Here is an 8,935-nt window from a genome sequence, read left to right on the forward strand (position 1 = left end):
TGGGGGAAAAAAAACAGTCCTCAAGCTCAGGGAAGGGGCAGACAGACAACCAAAACACCCCTTCCCCAGCAACTACTGCACGCAAAAACTCCAAGCATTTTAATTTTTGAAATTTTCCAGTAGCTGCTGCATTCCCCCCCCCTCCCTAGGCTTATACTCGAGTCAATAAGTTTTCCCAGTTTTTTGTAGTAAAATTAGGGGCCTCGGCTTATATTCGGGTCGGCTTATACTCGAGTATATACAGTATATCTGCAATGTGAGGATGCTGCAAAAGAAGAACACCCCAGACTTAAATAGGGGTCTGGTTTTGTGAATTATTGTACATTTCAATATATTTGATGTTGTTCAACATTTCTTCTAGCTGTCAATGAATCTGAAAACTCCGGATCTGTTGCAATATACAGTACCCCAGTTCTCCATGACAATAATTCTGGAGCATCTCATAACTGTACATTGTGTCGTTCCTCCTAATCCTCCAGAATCCAGATCGGTTCCCGTTGACTTAAAGGGAGTCTGTCACCAAGCCCAGCAACTAAGGTTACACCCACGGATAGGCTACGGTCACCTAAATCCGTGTGTTCCCCTTCTGAATCGGTGACCCCATTGCCAAGATAACACCTTTTTGTCAATATGACAAAATGAACTCTTTGGAACAAGGAGAGCCTTGCCACTTACATCTTTGGAGCAACAACAAAACCCTTGTCGCTCCAAACAACTCATTTGCATATTGACGAAAACATAAATATTTCAACGAAGACAACTATTCACAAGGGGAACGCTGCTTAAGTCAAGTGACCAAGGAAATATATTTGGGGTTGGGTTCCGAATACGGACCCCATGTCAATGACCTAAGCTTTAGAGTACACCTGATGACTGGCGTGCCCATTGTCAAACCACCACCAATCTGATATACATGACCTTTCGTTAGGTCATCAATATTTTTAGCCCAGAAAAACCCTTTAATTTCCTCTTGTCAAAGGGAAATTAAAGTATTTTCTACACTAACTGGAGAGTGTTGGGCTAGGTTCACACAACAGTTTTGCAACTGGACCTGCCATACAAAATCCTTCACTGAAAATTTCCAGAAAGATACTCTCATTCAATAAGACCTTGAGGTGGAATCTAACCGAGGATCAAGCAGGACACTTATTTTTCCCTTTAGCTGATTTTTTCAGTTAGCGGAGGATGAAATATCTTCCTCCCATTGAAATGAATGTAGGTAGAATTTTTTAGGCCAATTGCACCATATGAACCATGGTTTATTGTGTATTGATACATCCCCTGCCGGTAACATGGGTGTTATTATGTAACTGTATAACAGAATTGCAAGAAAAAATACTCAAAAATTGTAATTACATGTAATATACATAGAATGCATTAAGTACAAAGATATAAAGGAGGAGGGTTCCTTAGGCTCGGTGGCTACAACCAAAGATCACCTGGGTCACCTTGCAACTCCTTCACTTACATTAGTGAATGCAGTCGCATTGCAACCCCTAGTTTTTCATGACTTCAAGTTAAACATTGCTTGACTTTTTTGCAACTAGAAGTTGCAGTCACAACACCCTTGGCATCACAATGCAACGCTATTCACTAGCATTTGTGAAGTAGTCACAGGGCAACGGGATTCAAACCGAAAACCCCTGATTAAGTGGCATAGCAGAAATGTAATGCTACTAACTGTACTTAAACCCAGTGTAAACCCCTTAAAAATGAACAGATCTGAGTTTCCAGTGATGAGATGCAACCTGGTAGCAGGTGTTCAACTCCCCTGTAATGCTACCCTAGAGGACATGAAGCATTATATGATGCCTATCGAAATCAATGGCTTGTCAATGTAATCTCTGAACAGATATGGTCCTCAAGAGAGAGAGTGGCCATCTTCACTCCAGGTAATTGATGGGAGTTCCTGGAAATTGTTGGATTCGCCTCAACTAGCCCAGAACCTAATAAGGTATTTAACACTGTCAGACTAGACAACTATCCCTCAGTACTCTTAAAGACATGGAGGCATATTACTGGGACACATCCATCTTCCTATTAGCCAAAACAGCATCAACAGTAGAGCAGTTTGGTTTAAAGAGGACCTTTCACCACCACCAAGTTTGGATCTTTATATCATTTAATAGCTGCTGTTCTACTGATTCTGGCACATTTGGAATTTTTTCTCTGGCCCCCGCCATTCCTGAACAATCAATGCTATTAGTTTTGGTGCCTGATATACTATTTAGGCTCTGTACTGTCAGGAGGACGGTGTCAGGCAGGAGAAGACAAGGGGTGTGATTCTGAGCTCTGACACTGGCTGCCTCTGATTGGAGCTCTGAGTCACACCCCCTGGCTGACACCGCCCTTCTGATGTTACAGAGCTGAAATAGCACATCAGGCACCAAAACTAGCTGCACTTGTAGCTCAGAAATGGTGGGGACTAGAGAGAAAACTCCAACTGTTCAAGTATCAGTGGATCAGGACCTATTAACAGATGCTAAACTGATAGAGGTGGTGAAAGGTTCTCTTTAATAGGAACAATCAAGGAATACGTCAGACTTGCGGCTGCCCCTCTTAGCAGCTTATCAATCACTACAGAGATGGAAGGGAAGAGCGCTCCCCTAATAAATCCTATGACCCACAACTATGAGTATGCTGTTTTCTGCCATCGTTCCTACAATGCAAAATGAACAATAATTTTGGTGTCATTCTGGCTACCTTCACATAGAGCAACCTGGTGGCAGGTCATGTCATAGGTTGGGATTTGCAGTTCCTTGAGTTATATCCCCTATTGAATACCACAGCCCTTTTGATGTTGTTTTGAGGTGCCAACAACCTTGTACAATCTTAAAATGACAAATGTCAAAAATGTCATTTTTAGATAAAGATCTACAGTCCATCCACATCCAGTACTAATATGTGCCCCATATAGAAAGCCAACAGGAAGCTTCACTTAGCTATATCCATAAATCTGCAAATATTAAAAACATAAAGAAAAATCCCCCTGAAACCTGAAAACCCTGAAAAACAATCTGCAAAACCAGCTCGACAAGGAAACGTAGAAGAGTCTCCTACATGAAAGATTACACCTCTATTACAAACACACCGAGCCTGCATGGAAAGTGCGCCCTTCATTACATCGCCAGTAGGTTAGCCTGGTATTAACTCATCCAGCTCATCTCCATGTGAAAAGGCCACTCCAGGAACTAAAGGATTCACAAAGGACCCTGAAAAGCAGTCCCCGAATGGAGCAAAGCAACGGCTCCCAATAAGACAGGTCTCAGGACAGTCTTAAGGGGAAAGACGCACATTTAGGCTCTGCTCATGCAGCTCGTGAAGCCAAAACCACCAATGGGTGGCAAAAAGGAGAAATATTGTCACTATTTTATAGGTACTTCTCCCCCTTTATGATCCACTCCAAATAACTTAAACGTGTGTACATACCCTAAAGGTATAGAAATAGTAATATGTATAATTCAATGTATAAGTCAAAATCGCTTTGCATTTATGTTATTTTTGGTTATCACAAAGACTACACCGGTATCATCCGTCTATAAGATAAAATCTGAATTATATGTCGTGCAGATTCCATTGCCAGATACAATAATCATCCAAAATGATAATTCAACAAAAATATCTACCGTCACATAAACTCCATAGAAGGATTATAGACACATTATAGTAATGATTCCCAATCTTTTTGCCACGGAGGAACCCCCGACATCCACATTACACAACCTCCATGTCTGGTAAGTAAAACATTACACGCTTGCCAATTTTTTTCTTTTGTTCCGGTTGATTTTTGTTGACTGATTTGTCTTCTACATCAGACTGAAATGGCTTCGCTGTAAAAGTGATAACTCTCGTTGCTTTTTGTCTTCAAGAAAACCCTTGACCAGATTCCAGGAAACACCGGGGATTCCTTGGAAGGTAAACACTGTGGTCAAGTATTGAAGGACCTCTTCTAGTATGAAAAATGACCTATTATTACAAAACTGTAGCCCCTCGCAACAATAATAACAATGCTGCACATCTCTAGCCTTGTACTGAAGGTCACCATAGTATTCTACTACTGAGAACAATATATAAGTGTGTCTAACGCTATTGTATTCCACCGCCTAAGGCGTCTTTGAAAGAGGGAAACTAGGACATTCCTGTCATTTAGGTTTTTTTTCTTAGGGACTTCCAAAAAGCCATCAAAGAACCTTATTTTTAGAGAAGACTATCCACATACAAGACATCGACTACCAATGTATTAGCATTTCCATCATGGCATGATTCCTTGCCAACCAATTTGGCATCCCAATGAAACCCACTTTGTGAGTACCAGCTTAGAAATCAGCAACTTCCAAAAATATTTTGGATTACTATTTTATCCTATTTTTCCACCAAGTTTTAGGCATCTTCTATCATTAATATACCACGTCTAACACGACCCTACCACCAAGCAATGGTCTTTGATAAAGTAACCGACCTTATGGGTGCCAGTAGGCAAAGTTAGAGTATGTCGAGACCGACGTATCTACCCAAAAATTGTACCAAATTATGAATTATTTTTTGCCGATTTCTGTGCATTTGTCTCAAATTTAACCCTATTCATTGCAAAGGGTGAAATTCACAAAGTACGTCAATTTACGCTGCAGATTTTTTTGCAGCACGTGGATCAGATCTGTTAAATCTCAACCAAAGACACTACAGTCGTGGCGGGAACATCTATAGCTTGTACGGTTTTGGTGGACGTACCCTATTTTGGACGTACTATACATTCAGGATGTAACATTGGAAAGGAAATTAATCTTGGAAGAGTCAGATCAAGGTGAAAGAAGACGTCTTCCAAAAGATGGATGGATAGTCACCAATATACAATCAGGTAGCCAAAAAGACGCACATTAGGGACAAAGACTGGTCCCTATTATAATAATAAATATGGACGCAACCACTAAATATTAAGTGTTAATCTATCATTGCAATATTAGGAATGGAGAACTTTTCCTGCAATTTCTCTTCATCACCCCGGTCTAAATCCCGCACTTAGTTAAATAAAAGCCGCTATTTATGTCATTGTCATTTTTCGACCCTACTTAACATCAATTATCATTGACATTTATTAGCTGAACGTCTTCCAGGCCATATTTTTTTTCCCTCGACTTGATTTTAAGCGACTGCTCTGTAAAATAACAAACTGACAATCAAAATCAGAGGAAGACGCTTAGCAGGTAGCATGTGGCACACTAAATACTGTGAGTCATTCAGCAGCCATCCACATGCAGCCGCAGCAATAATAATAATAACGATAATGACAGGGATATCCCTGCCCAACACCAGCACCGAACGCAACGTGTCATTGGAAGCATAGTAATACTCTGTCCTAGGATCCGCCTTAAAGGGTTAAACCAGACTGTAGTAATATAGGTCTGAACACAAAGCACTAGTGAGCACGTTACCTGGATGGCCATATCATTACTATTCAAGTCATGCAATTCATTGCAAAAATCCTAACACCCCAAGACGATCAACCCCATTATAATGAGTCCTTTTCTTATTTACACAATAGCCTCCGCGCGGGAACACCCTGATGCCAGCCAAATCTTGCAAATGACATCTAATATCAACAAAGTTAAGCCAGACCTATGGCACAATACAGAACTCACATGGATCATTAACTACTTGACAACCGGAAAGCAGGCAGCACACATTGCAACTGATATGTAGCTGGAGACGCCAGCCAATTGGCGAAAGCGGGTAACAATTCACCCAGGGTAGGAGGGAAAGTGGTGCAGAGTAAAAGGGTGAGACTACCAAAGCCGAGGGCACATACACCGTAGGGTAGGTTATCCAGGAAGGAGGCCCTGCAGATAAGCAGGTCTGCCATCCCAACATATGACAGGGTGCCCGCTACCCAGAAGAGGATGGGATATACCTATGGCATGACATATAATGGTGCTAGTTGGAATGGAGACGGACCGCTGGTGTTGTTACCCATCTGCTACCCCATGGCAAGGCTGGTACACCCTGCACTCACCATACTGCGACTCTAGAGAAGATTGCATGTGCTCCCCAGCAGGCTATCCTGCAGAAATCAGGAGCTGGTGCTGTGGAGCTGCTCAGCTGGCAGGGGCTCTGTTGGGGATGCTACAGGATCATCTGCCCATCTGCTACCCCATGGCATGGCTGGCACACAGAACACTCACCATACAGGGGGAGAAGAAGAGCCCTGTGCCCGGAGCTAGAGGCGATCAGCACCATGCAATTGTCTCAGCCATCAGCTGCTGCAGCCGGGATGTCACAAAGCAGCATGCCTGGATCCCCCCCACCCCCGGCGGCTGCTAACCTCCAGTGTCTCCGGTGTCTGCTCCCTGCTCTCTGCCGGCTCCCCCTTTATATGCTGCTCTCCTTCTTCTAATTAGGACTTGCCAGGTCCGGGAGAAGCCGAGACAGCAGTCCCTGGAGGGGCGGGGGCGCGCTGCTCGTACCGCGGCTGGACTCCGGCCTGACACCTCCTCCTCCTCCTCCGGGGACGCGCCCGGCTCTCCTCCCGCTGCTGCTGCTGCTGCTGGTGTGTGTGAGGGAGAGTGGTGGCGGGGGCGCGCCGGGCTGTCACTGGCAGCTTACATGAGGGGTGCGGGGACACATGGCTGCCTCTACATGAGGGGTGCGGGGACACATGGCTGCCTCTGGTCATTGGGATGCCGGCTGCAGCCTTATAGTTATGACTGGTGACCCTGACACAGGGCCGTCACCTCTGGAGCTCAGATAAAGCTTATGTGACTACAACTGCGCCAGAAGCGCAACTCTGACACGTGAACTAAGACCGCATGCCCACCATTAAGGCCACGTTCACACCTGGCGACAGGTCTCCGATAACGCTAAAGCAGACCACATTATAATCCGCTGTTATTATACCGAAACCAGCCGAGAGAAAAATCCTTTTCTCGCCATCCATTTTTGGCGGTTTTTGCGTGAGCGTGCGCCAGAGGTGGGGCTAAGTTTGCAGCAAAATACAGTCGGAGGACACTGAGGGTTCACACATAAGAATTTGACGATGAATTTGTCAAATAGAAAATTTTTGGGTCAGGAACGCAAATTTTGACGCTGACTATAAAGAGGAGTTTGGAGAAGAGTGCGGCTGTACTTTGTCTTTATTGGACAGAGCCAAATTCCGCAAACAGATGGATAAGGTCGGGTTCACATCTGCGCCCAGTCTCCGCTTTAGCCAATCCGGTGGGTTTCCGTCTTCTGCCCCGAGAAACTGGACAGGGGATGGAAACCGGCGGTCAGTTTTCAAACCCTTTTACTTGAATGGACTTGCAAAGTGACCGCCCGTGAGCGTCTTCTGCCTCTCCGCGGTGAAACCGTTTGTTTTAACCGAACACAAAGTCGGACATGCAGGACTTTGTGTCCGGTTAAAGAAAACGGTTTTGCCGCGGAGAGGCAGAAGACGCTCACGGGCGGTCACTTTGCAAGTCCATTCAAGTAAAAGGGTTTGAAAACTGACCGTCGGTTTCCGTCCCCTGTCCAGTTTCTCTCGGCAGAGGACGGAAACCCAAAAGCAGAGATCGGGCGCAGATGTGAACCCGCCCTAAGGGCTCGTTCACATCTGCGGCCCGGTCTCCGTACTTAGGTTTCCGTTTCCTGCCTAAAACACAGGCAGGATACGGAAACCTGCAGGAGTCTCTCTCACCCATTCATTTGAATGGGTGAGAGAGATGTCCGGCCGTGCGCAGCGGTGAGCGTTTTAGGCTCTCCGCCGCGAAACCGGGTTTTATAATCCGGACACAGAGTCGGACATGCAGTACTCTGTGTCCGGATAAAAAAATCCGGTTTCGCGGCGGAGAGCCTAAAACGCTCACCGCCGCGCACGGCCGGACCCGGTCTATGGTTTCCGTCTTCTGGCATGCAGAAGACGGAAACCATAGAACGGAGACCCCAAACGCAGGTGTGAACCCAGCGTCAGCTGTATTTTTTACCACCCATTCATTTCAATGGCATAATCCAACCGGTAGAATGAGCAGGACAGTTTTTTTTCCACTAGTAGAAAAAATCAGCTACTGCCTCCCCCTGAAATAAATAGGAGATGGATTCTACCTCAAATTCAGCATCACATTCCCACGTGTGAACACCATCTAAGAGTGACATCCAAGCGACATTACATAATGCGCTTACCTTTATGGGGACTTCCGATTTATGTCATTCCAAAGACACGGAGAAGGAAAGGACCTGCTCTAGTTTCATTGATATAGACCATCGGGTGCCCCTTTAGTTTGTACACTGGGACATTACATGGCAGCTTAAGGTTTGGGCCTATATTAATACAGAAATGCAATATTCTCGCCAGTCCGTACAGAGGACCTTCCAGCGCACTGTCAGCTTTCCCTTTCTGTGCCCCTGGGTTGATAATTGTGCCGTTACATCCTTACATCATCACAGAGTATATATCACTATTTTTACAAAAACAAGCAAATTTGGCATACAGTGCTTGTCAATATATTCACTTTTTTATTCTAAACCGAATGACGCGACTTGTAATTTTGCAGCATATGAAGCATTGTATAACCGCACTCATACATGGCGCACTAACGGTGTAGAAACCGCAGTCCAGAAGCCGCATCCTGCCCAAGGCGATCCATATTTATGATGTTCTTTATGGGAGGGGGATGTACAGGGTACACGATAATCCAGATGTGTCATTCCTTGTACGGATGTGTTCTGGGTGCAAGACATAATAAGTTTTGCACGATTGCAAGACTTTTGTGACTTTTTTTGATTTCTGTGCCACCCTTAGGGAGATTTTGTAAATGACATGAGAAATATACGCTAGCTCGGAGTTAGCATGTATTTCCCTTTAGGCACTCAGAGGAAGTTAATCCTCATTTTTGAGACACAACCCCAGCGTCTCAGGGGTTAATAACTGCAGTCTTCATAAATCTGCATAAATTACATAATGTTAGTG

At 44.6% G+C, this 8,935-nt stretch overlaps 1 protein-coding gene across 5 annotated transcripts in view; it reads right to left on the reverse strand.

Annotated features, from left to right (window-relative positions):
• PLCB4 (phospholipase C beta 4) overlaps positions 1-6,449 on the reverse strand; it is a 206,581-nt gene extending 200,132 nt beyond the window's left edge. For 2 of the 5 annotated variants that reach the window (XM_075267402.1, XM_075267399.1), the window contains exon 1: positions 6,317-6,449. The gene's annotated coding sequence lies outside the window, so the exon portion shown is untranslated. Of the gene's footprint in view, positions 1-6,007; positions 6,040-6,170; positions 6,290-6,316 lie in introns of those variants that run through there. The other 3 variants (XM_075267403.1, XM_075267400.1, XM_075267401.1) reach the window with 3 other exon arrangements.
• Between the last annotated feature and the right edge of the window lie 2,486 nt (positions 6,450-8,935).

This window comes from Leptodactylus fuscus, chromosome 3 (genome assembly GCF_031893055.1).
Source record: "Leptodactylus fuscus isolate aLepFus1 chromosome 3, aLepFus1.hap2, whole genome shotgun sequence".
In the NCBI taxonomy this organism is placed as follows: domain Eukaryota; kingdom Metazoa; phylum Chordata; class Amphibia; order Anura; family Leptodactylidae; genus Leptodactylus; species Leptodactylus fuscus.